Source organism: Schistocerca piceifrons, chromosome 2, assembly GCF_021461385.2.
Source record: "Schistocerca piceifrons isolate TAMUIC-IGC-003096 chromosome 2, iqSchPice1.1, whole genome shotgun sequence".
Lineage (NCBI taxonomy): Eukaryota > Metazoa > Arthropoda > Insecta > Orthoptera > Acrididae > Schistocerca > Schistocerca piceifrons.
Window position 1 is genome coordinate 827,679,097 of NC_060139.1, and position 13,716 is coordinate 827,692,812.

Genomic DNA, 13,716 nt, shown 5'->3' on the forward strand with positions numbered 1-13,716 from the left:
TTGGACATGGATGAGATACTGAGAGACAGGAACTGTCGATAATATGTCCGCTCGGTCCGTGCAAGGGCTACTACTGCAGTGGATGACCGCTAACTGTGGATTATGGCTTGGAGGAAACCTGACAGCAACACCAAAATGTTGAATAATGCTTTTCGTGCAGCCACAGGACGTCGCATTACGACTCAAACTGTGTGCAATAGGCTGCATGATGCGCAACTTCACTCCCGACGTCCAAGGCGAGGTCCATCTTTGCAACCACGACACCATGCATCGTGGTACAGATGGGCCCAACAACATGCCGAATGGAGCGCTCAGGATTGGCATCACATTATCTCCACCGAAGAGTATGGCATATGCCTCCAACAACACAATCGTCGGAGGCGTGTTTGGAGGCAACCCGGTCACTCTGAACGCCTTAGACACACTGTCCAGCGAGTGCAGCAAGGTGGAAATTTCCTGGTGTTTTCGGGTGGCATTATGTCGGGCCGACGCACGCTGCTGGTGGTCATGGAAGGCACCGTAGAGGCTGTACGATGCGTGAATGGCATCCTCCGATCGATAGCGCAACCCTGTCGGCAGCATTTGGCAAGGTATTCGTCTTGATGGACGACAATTCGCACCCCCATCGTACACATCTTGTGAATGACTTCCTTCAGGATAACGACATCGCTCGACTAGAATCGCCAGCATGTTCTCCAGACATGAACCCTATCGAATTCATGCCTGGGATAGATTGAAAAGGGCTGTTTATGGACGACGTGACCCAGCAACCACTCGGGAGGGATTTATGCCGGATCGCCGTTGAGGAGTGGGACAATCTGGACCAACAGTGCCTTGATGAACTTGCGTATAGTATGCCACGACGAATAAGGGCATTCATCAACGCAAGAGGACGTGCTACTGGGTATTAGAGGTACCGGTGTGCACAATACCGCTGAAGGTCTCGCTATATGGTGGTACAACATTCAATGTGTGGTTTTCATGAGCAATAAAATGGGCGGATATCTTTATGTTGATCTCTATTCCAATTTTCTGTACAGGTTCCGAAACTCTCGGAACCGAGGTGATGCAAAACTGTTTTTGATGTGTGTAGTAATATTTAATGCATGTTAGAATAAGTCATATTTTGTAATACCGCTTGTACATCTTGAGCCAGAATCATCATATTGACACAGTAGATCATAATGTTCTTGAACCTGGCCATACATTTGTGTGGAAAGTGGTAAGATTTTGGTCCTTCTGAAAAGCCGAAGAACCATTTCAAACATGTATTTGTTCCCCGTATTGCACCCGTGGTCTAGAGGTAGCGTCTTTGATTCATAATCAAAACGCCTTCGGTCCCGGGTTCGATCCCCGCCACTGCCTAAACTTTGATAAATAATCAGCATTGGCGGCCGAAGACTTCCGGCATAAGAAGTCAGCCTCATTCTGCCAACGGCCTTGTCAAAGAGGGTGGAGGAGCGGATAGAGGTTCAGGGCACTCTTTTGTCCTAGGGGTGGGAAATTGCCCCTAAAGGCGGAAGAATCAGTAATGATCAACGACATGAGGATGCAGAAGGCAATGGAAACCACTGCATTAAAGACACGTAACGTGTATCCACAGGACATGAGGCCTGTAATTGAAGAAGTGTCATGATGATCTCTCCATTGGCAAAAGATTCCGGCATAGTCCCCCATTCGGATCTCTGGGAGGGGACTGCCAAGGGGGAGGTTACCATGAGAAAACGATTGAATAATCAACGAAAGGATAACGTTCTACGAGTCGGGACGTGGAATGTCAGAAGCTTGAACGTGGTAGGGAAACTAGAAAATCTGAAAAGGGAAATGCAAAGGCTCAATCTAGATATAGTAGGGGTCAGTGAAGTGAAGTGGAAGGAAGACAAGGATTTCTGGTCAGACGAGTATCGGGTAATATCAACAGCAGCAGAAAATGGTATAACAGGTGTAGGATTCGTTATGAATAGGAAGGTAGGGCAGAGGGTGTGTTACTGTGAACAGTTCAGTGACCGGGTTGGTCTAATCAGAATCGACAGCAGACCAACACCGACAACGATAGTTCAGGTATACATGCCAACGTCGGAAGCTGAAGATGAACAGATAGAGAAAGCGTATGAGGATATTGAAAGGGTAATGCAGTATGTAAAGGGGGACGAAAATCTAATAGTCATGGGCGACTGGAATGCAGTTGTAGGCGAAGGAGTAGAAGAAAAGGTTACAGGAGAATATGGGCTTGGAACGAGGAATGAAAGAGGACAAAGACTAATTGAGTTCTGAAACAAGTTTCAGCTAGTAATAGCGAATACCCTGTTCAAGAATCACAAGAGGAGGAGGTATACTTGGAAAAGGCCGGTAGATACGGGAAGATTTCAATTAGATTACATCATGTGATTCTTGAGTTTCTCCCGGCGTATTTGATAATCAAAATATCCACGGGTATGCTGCCGGTCTATAGTGTCCAACGGGCACAATATTTCGGCGATCAAACATGTCACCATCATCAGGTGAACTGACGGACTGAGCTCCTGTGAACGTGCCGGCACGGAGATCCGTACACTATGGCTGCTCAGAGGGAACTGGGTTCGGTCGCGGCGGCGGCAGATTTAAATACCCTCCGCCCGCGGCGCGCTCCCTCCGCCGTCCGCGCCCAGCGCCACGGTCGCGCGGTGGAACAGATTGCGACGGCGTCTGAGAAGACGTCGGTGTGATGGCTCTGTCCGCCGTGGGCGTCACAACTATACGTCTGCTCGATTTACTCTTGATTAACCCGATCGCTGGTTCCCAAGCCTTGCTAAGATTATAGCCACAGTCACGGTTTATGAGGTCGTCATTGGTGCGAATTTCGATGGCCTCTCTAACAACGCTGTCCCAGTATCTCGACGTCTGTACCAGAATCCTCGTGCGGTCATACTCCATGGCGTGATTTTCCGACAAACAATGTTCAGCGACCGCCGACTTGCTCGGATACATCAGTCGAGTGTGCCTCTGGTGTTCACGGCATCGATCCTCGACGGTACGCATCGTCTGACCAATATACGACTTGCCACATTGACACGGAATCTGGTACACGCCGGCCTTCCTCAAACCGCGGTCATCTTTGGCGCTCCCCACCGGTGCACGAGTTTTATTTGGAGGACAAAACACAGTTCCGACCCGGTGTTTCTTCAGAATGCGGGCGATTTTTCCCGAGAGTGCGCCTGTGTATGGAATAAATGCAGTGCCTACCTCCTCCCTCGTGACTTCATCCATCTCAACAGGTTGTGCTGCAGTGGTTTGGCGGAGAGCACGTTGAATCTGCCACTCTGAGTACCCATTTTTTCGTAATACAGTTCTCAGATGTTCCAATTCCTGGGGTAGACTCTCTGCGTCAGAGATAGTGCGCGCCCTATGTACTAGAGTTTTAAGTACCCCATTCCTCTGTGAAGGGTGGTGGCAGCTGTCTGCATGCAAATACAGATCAGTGTGCGTAGCCTTCCGATACACCCCATGACCTAGGGTGCCGTCAGCCCTTCTCTTGACCAAGACGTCAAGGAAAGGTAATTTACCCTCCGTTTCAGTCTCCATAGTCTATTCACTATGGAGACTGAAACGGAGGGTAAATTACCTTTCCTTGACGTCTTGGTCAAGAGAAGGGCTGACGGCACCCTAGGTCATGGGGTGTATCGGAAGGCTACGCACACTGATCTGTATTTGCATGCAGACAGCTGCCACCACCCTTCACAGAGGAATGGGGTACTTAAAACTCTAGTACATAGGGCGCGCACTATCTCTGACGCAGAGAGTCTACCCCAGGAATTGGAACATCTGAGAACTGTATTTCGAAAAAATGGGTACTCAGAGTGGCAGATTCAACGTGCTCTCCGCCCAACCACTGCAGCACAACCTGTTGAGATGGATGAAGTCACGAGGGAGGAGGTAGGCACTGCATTTATTCTATACACAGGCGCACTCTCGGGAAAAATCGCCCGCATTCTGAAGAAACACCGGGTCGGAACTGTGTTTTGTCCTCCAAATAAAGCTCGTGCACTGGTGGGGAGCGCCAAAGATGACCTCGGTTTGAGGAAGGCCGGCGTGTACCAGATTCCGTGTCAATGTGGCAAGTCGTATATTGGTCAGACGATGCGTACCGTCGAGGATCGATGCCGTGAACACCAGAGGCACACTCGACTGATGTATCCGAGCAAGTCGGCGGTCGCTGAACATTGTTTGTCGGAAAATCACGCCATGGAGTATGACCGCACGAGGATTCTGGTACAGACGTCGAGATACTGGGACAGCGTTGTTAGAGAGGCCATCGAAATTCGCACCAATAACGACCTCATAAACCGTGACTGTGGCTATAATCTTAGCAAGGCTTGGGAACCAGCGATCGGGTTAATCAAGAGTAAATCGAGCAGACGTATAGTTGTGACGACCACGGCGGACAGAGCCATCACACCGACGTCATCTCAGACGCCGTCGCAATCTGTTCCACCGCGCGACCGTGGCGCTGGGCGCGGACGGCGGAGGGAGCGCGCCGCGGGCGGAGGGTATTTAAATCTGCCGCCGCCGCGACCGAACCCAGTTCCCTCTGAGCAGCCATAGCGTACGGATCTCCGTGCCGGCACGTTCACAGGAGCTCAGTCCGTCAGTTCACCTGATGATGGCGACATGTTTGATCGCCGAAATATGGTGCCCGTTGGACACTATAGACCGGCAGCATACCCGTGGATATTTAGATTACATCATGGTCAGACAGAGATTCCGAAATCAGATACTGGATTGTAAGGCGTACCCAGGAGCAGATATAGACTCAGATCACAATATAGTAGTGATGAAGAGTAGGCTGAAGTTCAATACATTATTCAGGAAGAATCAATACGCAAAGAAGTGGGATACGGAAGTACTAAGGAATGACGAGATACGTTTGAAGTTCTCTAACGCTATAGATACAGCAATAAGGAATAGCGCAGTACGCAGTACAGTTGAAGAGGAATGGACATCTCTAAAAAGGGCCATCACAGAAGTTGGGAAGAAAAACATAGGTACAAAGAAGGTAGCCGCGAAGAAACCATGGGTAACAGAAGAAATACTTCAGTTGATTGATGAAAGGAGGAAGTACAAACATGTTCCGGGAAAATCAGGAATACAGAAATATAAGTCGCTGAAGATGCTAAAGACGATTCACACAATGTGTATAATCTGTCTGTAAACTCAAGAGCTAGCTGCGCTTTTGGTGGGAGAAGTGGCCTTTTCGAGAAGAGCCCTGCCACTGACCTACAGGGACATCCAAAGTCAGTTGCCCAGTACATGTCTAGCGGTGTAGATCGGCATCCAGTGATGTACGTAGATTGTCTTCGTGGGATCTTAGTTTCCAGCGTTATTCAGTTAATTTTCTATTCTTACTGATATACTTTGGTATCCTGAAGTGGCATTTCAAGAAAACGTGCAGAATACGGAGAAAAGAAGGTATTTTCGGAGTAACGAGCGTTCGATCGTCTCTAATGTTACTACAGCGTGTGTTAAAGTAACGACACACAAAAAACTGTTGGTTAACATTATCAGTCCCACTCAAAGGGCTGCAATTTATGCAAACGTCAGCCTCGCCACAACAGGATGCATAAGAAAAGAATGCGAAAATAAACTACATGGTTTACTGGAATCGCCACCAGGGAAAACTAATAATTTTTGGAGGAAACCCTTCGTTATAGACAGTTTCACAAAATTGGTCATTAGACAAATGATGGAAATTACTTACTTCTGTAAAACAAAATGTCCATTTTCCTTGGCGGAAAGATTTTTTACAGTAGACTCTGCGCGAAATGGGAATTACCTGGAAAAGATCTGTAAGTAAACGAAAGATTCTGACAGAGAGAACGAATATAATTGACTAGTGATGGACAATGTTAGTGCAAGCAATAGGGTTATTGTGGTCAATATTGGATCAAAAGATCGGTTTTTATCCAGCACACAGTTAATTTATAAAGCAGGATGTGTAACAGGGGACTACCAAAGGCAAATAAACTACGAAAATTTTTCAAATCGGATATCGACTAGAGTAATTCCGATTCTGCCGCCGAAATGTCTAATTTTTATGGACAACATTTCATATCACAACAAGGAGCATAACAAAGTTCCAACTAGGTTCTCATATAAAAGGGAAATGGTATAGAGATCATTAAAAAATAAGGTGTAAGTTGATTTGTCAATGATAAAAAGAAAATTATTTGATTTAATTAAACAACATAAGCCGGACGACAAGTATTTGAAGTTAATAAAATATTTCAAGTTCTTGGACACACTGTACTGCGACTTCCACAATATAAGCGTGACTTTACTCCAACTGAACTGGCGTGGGAAATACTCAAAAATTTTGTCACAGGAAGAAATACACTCCTGGAAATTGAAATAAGAACACCGTGAATTCATTGTCCCAGGAAGGGGAAACTTTATTGACACATTCCTGGGGTCAGATACATCACATGATCACACTGACAGAACCACAGACACATTGACACAGGCAACAGAGCATGCACAATGTCGGCACTAGTACAGTGTATATCCACCTTTCGCAGCAATGCAGGCTGCTATTCTCCCATGGAGACGATCGTAGAGATGCTGGATGTAGTCCTGTGGAACGGCTTGCCATGCCATTTCCACCTGGCGCCTCAGTTGGACCAGCGTTCGTGCTGGACGTGCAGACCGCGTGAGACGACGCTTCATCCAGTCCCAAACATGCTCAATGGGGGACAGATCCGGAGATCTTGCTGGCCAGGGTAGTTGACTTACACCTTCTAGAGCACGTTGGGTGGCACGGGATACATGCGGACGTGCATTGTCCTGTTGGAACAGCAAGTTCCCTTGCCGGTCTAGGAATGGTAGAACGATGGGTTCGATGACGGTTTGGATGTACCGTGCACTGTTCAGTGTCCCCTCGACGATCACCAGTGGTGTACGGCCAGTGTAGGAGATCGCTCCCCACACCATGATGCCGGGTGTTGGCCCTGTGTGCCTCGGCCGTATGCAGTCCTGATTGTGGCGCTCACCTGCACGGCGCCAAACACGCATACGACCATCATTGGCACCAAGGCAGAAGCGACTCTCATCGCTGAAGACGACACGTCTCCATTCGTCCCTCCATTCACGCCTGTCGCGACACCACTGGAGGCGGGCTGCACGATGTTGGGGCGTGAGCGGAAGACGGCCTAACGGTGTGCGGGACCGTAGCCCAGCTTCATGGAGACGGTTGCGAATGGTCCTCGCCGATACCCCAGGAGCAACAGTGTCCCTAATTTGCTGGGAAGTGGCGGTGCGGTCCCCTACGGCACTGCGTAGGATCCTACGGTCTTGGCGTGCATCCGTGCGTCGCTGCGGTCCGGTCCCAGGTCGACGGGCACGTGCACCTTCCGCCGACCACTGGCGACAACATCGATGTACTGTGGAGACCTCACGCCCCACGTGTTGAGCAATTCGGCGGTACGTCCACCCGGCCTCCCGCATGCCCACTATACGCCCTCGCTCAAAGTCCGTCAACTGCACATACGTTTCACGTCCACGCTGTCGCGGCATGCTACCAGTGTTAAAGACTGCGATGGAGCTCCGTATGCCACGGCAAACTGGCTGACACTGACGGCGGCGGTGCACAAATGCTGCGCAGCTAGCGCCATTCGACGGCCAACACCGCGGTTCCTGGTGTGTCCGCTGTGCCGTGCGTGTGATCATTGCTTGTACAGCCCTCTCGCAGTGTCCGGAGCAAGTATGGTGGGTCTGACACACCGGTGTCAATGTGTTCTTTTTTCCATTTCCAGGAGTGTATTCTTGGAGATATTTGCATGAAGAAGTTACTGCAGTTGGTGAAAAAAGGTATGTATCAATTTTCTGAGTTTCAGTTCTTTATTCCAAACTAAATTTTCCAGTAACCGAAAAAAGCATATACAAATACTTTTCCCAGTTGTTACAAGTTTTGAAACTATAACCGAAGATGACTGGAGTGCATGTTGCTTCGCTTAGAGAAACTTGAAAGACAATACTGGGTTAAGGATGGGATTATTGAAGACATACATGACGCCATAGTTATTAATTTAGAAAGTGTCGACAACAAGGACGACGATAATGACAGTTATACTCTTGATGATGACCTCTAAAATACGATGTACGTAAACAGGCAATGAATAATTTCTAAGATAATACGGTGTGTATGCTTTCAAAGTGCATACACTATGAAGTTTCTTTTCGCGGAAATGTACTACATGGTAGTAAAAGTGTTAAACAGTTTCCCAAGATAAATGCAGTCAAATGAGGTTCAAAGCAATAAATAACTTTATCTCTAGTTACATTTAAGAACTTCATGGTAAAATTAATTAATTTTGTGCTAACAGCACGTGATTCAATTTGGTAAAACCATTTATGCTTACGGAACAGCACCATTTGAATGTATTCCGTCCGTAAATCTCTATCTCAGACACTTTTCACCTGATTCTAAGACACTGCTTAAAAAAGTACGCAATAGCTATCCTAAACACTGTTGAAATTTCCTTCATGTAAAAAGCTTGACATATGAGGTGCGTTTACATATTAATTTTTTTTTTTTTTGGTAAGAACTTCATTTGTTAATCTACTACAACGTTATCCTCTTCGGAATAGTCCCCAGTAGATTTTATACGCTTATGCCAGTGCTTTTCCCAATACCCGAAACACTTTTGGAACTGTTTCTTCGGGCTAGTTATAGCTCTCTTAAATATGCATTTTTAGTCTCATCTATGCTTGTAAAACCACTGTCCTTTAAGATCTGCTTTGAAATGTTTGTACCACTTGTAAGCCCTTGTTTTACTCATAGCAGACTCACCGAAAGCGATATTTAACGTTTCTAAAAATTTGATACACTTTATCCCATTCTTACAATAAAATTTAATACTTATTCTGTAATCTATGTTGCAAGAATTGTTTCGTTTCAATGCAGCCATTCGAAGAAAACTACTTTTTAGTAGAAACAGGAAGTAAGAAAAAACCTTAAATTTTACAGATTAATTGCACTATAGGGGGTTCGTTTTAAGAATAGCAATAGGGAAATATACATTCGCATGAACAGGCTTTCAGTCTATGTTTATAGTAGAATCCTGACTTCTGTTCCTATGTTACTATTAATTAATCTATAATGTTTTGTTTCGAAAGAACTACCGTCTTTTGTATTCCTTATGGTCTTAAGGCGTTTATCTAAAAATAAACGCTACCGGGACATATCTGGAAACGGCGTACCTACAGTTTTAAAGCAGAGCAGAGCCTGTACTAAGTTCTGAAACAGCCTGTAAAGCGCTTTCTGACGTATCTGGGTAGGCAGAGTGGGGACTCGCTCGCTCGCTCTTGACTTTACCGACAGACTACAGCTTAGCACACTAATTACAGCTGTGGCATTCTCACCAAATGCTCTAATGCGCTACCATTGGCCTGTGCGCACGCACTACATCGTTAGATCACTGAGTGCCGTGTCTGTTCAATGGTTTCTGGCATGTCCGTAAATGGCACCAGCATCTACCGCAGTTCTAGCGATGAAGTACTCTTCTGTTTCCACAACGGTTTCATACACCAGCTACCTCATATGCCCCCAGAGGAAGAAATCCAGGCACGTGAAGTCAGGCGACATGGGTGGCCAGGCAACAGGGTCACCTCTACCGATCCATCGATTCCCAAATGTGGCTCTCGGATGATTCATCATAGCAATGCTTCGTTTCCATGCAGACGTCAGAGCCACTCATCTGTACACAGAGCAATTCTGAATATGAGTACACGTCCCCACTCAGCAACACTGACACAACAGCTTACATCACCACCACTAACACAATGTCCCCTAATGTTAAAAGCTGATTTCAGAGACCATATGTTCCTTATCGAAATATATTTATTCTGGTTTCATCTCCTTCTGTATCGACTTGGACGAATAATTTCAGAACACCCTGTATGTAGTGAAAATTGAGAAACTGTGCCAAATTCTAACCCAGATATCGTGCTAATCGCAAGAAGTTGCTCTAACCACTATGCTATCTGAGCCCACTTCTATACATGCCTCAAATTTTCCAGTATCAGTGACGTAACGACTTTGTTTTAACGCTACTACTAGAAGTTTTTCCGCAATGTAGATGAGAATTGAATCATTTGGAGGATGGAGAGGGTGGAAGTTTGCTATTTACCCTGACACAGGGGATAGATTTCGTCCCCATCAGTCCATTCGTTTCGTGTTTATATACCATGAACTAAAACATTACGACCACTTGCTTAATTGCATGCGGGCCATCTTTATAGGGCAAAACCGCAGTGATTCTACTTGGAATAGATACTATAAGTTCCTGATAGTTTTCTGAGGTCCCCGTCGGAGGTTCGAGTCCTCCCTCGTGCATGGGTGTGTGTGTTGTCCTTAGCGTAAGTTATTTTAAATTAAGTAGTGCGTAAGCTTAGGGAACGATGACGTCAGCAGTTTGGTCCCATAAGACCTTACCACAAATTTTTTTCATGAGGTATGTGTCACCAGATGTCTAGTCCCAGGTCACGCAATTCCAGTTGCTCGATAGCATCCCTGAAGTGTTCCATCGGGCTCATATCACGAAAATTTGCTGGCCAACATCAACTTCAGTTCACTATCATGCTCCTGAAGCTATTGTAGTTTGATCTCGCATTGTCACGGTCAGTTATCCTGCTGGAAGATGCGGTCCCTGCAGAGAAGACAACCATGAGGGGGGATGTAAGTGGTTCGCGATGGCATACACGACTCCACGGCTGTCATGCTACCTTAGCTTACTACCACAAGTTCCAAGGAAGAAAAAAATGGTTCAAATGGCTCTGAGTACTATGGGACTTAACATCTATGGTCATCAGTCCCCTAGAACTTAGAACTACTTAAACCTAACTAACCTAAGGACATCACACAACACCCAGTCATCACGAGGCAGAGAAAATCCCTGACCCCGCCGGGAATCGAAACCGGGAACCCGGGCGTGGGAAGCGAGAACGCTACCGCACGACCACGAGCTGCAGGCTCCATGGGAGACCAATTGAATGTCCCCAATAGCACAATACTGTCCTCATTGGCCTGCTTCCATGACACAGCGTACGTTCTGAGCAGCCGGTCACCAGGAAGGCGGAGGCCGACAGGTTCATCTGCCTGCCATAATAAGAAACGTGGCTCAAAATCCTGTCTCGATTATCCTTTGCCCACTCCAGTAATAACTGACGATCTCATTGGGTCAGCATAGTGAAATAGGACTGAAGTGAGTAGACTTGTATTCTGCTTTAGGAATTCCTTTATTACAGCCCTCCGCCGTGATTGCAAGCAGCGGTTGAGGCAACCAGTTGCCTCCCACGTGTGTGTTCCTGACTTCCTGCAATGCGGCGTGGCCAAGCGGTGGTGACACATCACTGCTTCACTCAACGATATTCTCTACATTCGGCAGCTAATGTAGCAGCGGCCGAGGCACGACTGATATCTCCAGAGCTGTAGCGGTCGTGACCCACTGAAGAAGTATCGCAACCAGCATATTATGTCCCAAGCCTCGGCTGCCCCCACAGCGGTGGCGGCTCTCTACGTCTTGTGTCGCACGTTGGGTTGCCTTAAAACGAGATCGAACTGCGGTTTCCGTATAGCATTCCGGATGGCGCCCCAAGCGTCACAGCCCCATGGTGGTAGTGCTGTGATACTAACACAATATGATTTCAGTACAGTAGTCGCTACGTATTTACATACTCACAGGATGTCCTTGCTTGGGCTTTGCATACCCTCCAGCACATTTACTGAATACTTCTGTGGTTGCTGGCGTGGAAAGACTTCCACTTTCTTCCGCTTGCTTAGAAGGAGAATGACAGCCCATTCTTCACGGAGAGCTGCACTTAGGAGAGGTATCGATGTCGGTCGGTGAGGCGTGGCACGAAATCGGCATTCCAAAATGTCCCAAAGGTGTTCTGTAGAATTCAGATCAGGACTCTGTGCAGGACAGTCCGTTAAAGGGATGTTATTATCGCGTAACCACTCCAGCACAGGCCGTGCATTATGAAAAGGTGCTCGATCGTGTTGAAAGATGCAATCGCCATCCCCGAATGGATCTTCAACAGTGGGAAGCAAGAAGATCCTTAAAACATCAGTGTAGGCCTGTGCTGTCATAGCGCCACGCAATACAGCTAGGAGTGCAAGCCCTCCCCATGAAAAACACGACCACACCGTAATACCACCGCCTCCGAATTTTACTGCTGGCACTACACAGGCTGACAGATGACGTTCATCGGGCATTCCCCTTACCCACATCCTGCCATCAGATCGCCATATTGTGTACCGTGATTCGTTCCTCCACACTGTGTTTCTTCACTGTTCAATCGTCCAACGTTTACGCTCCTTACAACAAGCGAGGCGTCGTTTGGCATTTACCGGCTTGATGTGTGGCTTATGAGCAGACCCTCGACCATGAAATCCAAGTTTTCTCTACTCCCGCCTAACTGTCATGGTACTTGTAGTGGATCCTGATGCAGCTTGGAATTCCTGTGTGATGGTCTGGATAGATGTCTGCCTATTACACATCACGGCCCTCTTCCACTATCGGCGGTCTCTGTCACTCAACAGAGAATTCTGCCTGTAAGCTTTTCTGCTGTACGTGTCCCTTCACGTTTCCACTTTACTGTCTCATCTGAAACAGTGCACCTAGGGATGTTTAGAAGTGTGGATATCTCGCGTACAGACGTATGATACACGTGACACCCAATCATGACACCCAATCACCTAACCATGTTAGAAGTCCGTGAGTTCCGCGGAGCGCCCCATTCTGCTCTCTCGCGATGTCTAATGGCTACTGAGGTAATTGATATGGAGTACCTGGTAGTAGGTGGCAGCACAATGCACTTAATACGAAAAACGTATGTTTTGGGGGTGTCAGGATACTTTTGATCACATAGTATACAGGGTGGTCCATTGATCGTGGCCGGGCCAAATATCTCACAAAATAAGCGTCGAACGAAAAAACTGCAAAGAACGAAACTTGTCTAGTTTGAAGGGGTAAACCAGATGGCGCTATGGTTGGCCCCCTAGATGGCGCTGCCATAGGCTCTGAGCACTATGCGACATAACTACTGAGGTCATCAGTCGCTTAGAACTTAGAACTAATTAAACCTAACTAACCTAAGGACATCACACACATCCATGCCCGAGGCACGATTCGAACCTGCGGCCGGAGCGGTCAAGCGGTTCCAGACTGAATCGCCTAGAACCGCACGGCCTCACCGACCGGCGCGCTGCCATAGGTCAAACGGATAACAACTGCGTTTTTTAAAAATAGGAACCCCCATTTTTATTACATATTCGTGTAGTACGTAAAGAAATATGAATGTTTTGGTTGGACCATGTTTTTCGCTTTGTGATAGATGGCGCTGTAATAGTCAGAGACATATGGCTCACGATTTTAGACGAACGGTTGGTAACAGGTAGGTTTTTTAAATTAAAATGCAGAACGTAGGTACGTTTGAACATTTTATTTCGGTTGTTCCAATGTGATACATGTACCTTTGTGAACTTATCATTTCTGAGAACGCATGCTGTTACAGCGTGATTACCTGTAAATACGACATTAATGCAATAAATGCTCAAAATCGTGTCCGACAACCTCAATGCATTTGGCAATACGTGTAACAACATTCCTCTCAACAGCGAGTAGTTCGCCTTCCGTAATGTTCGCACATGCATTGACAATGCGCTGACGCGTGTCGTCAGGC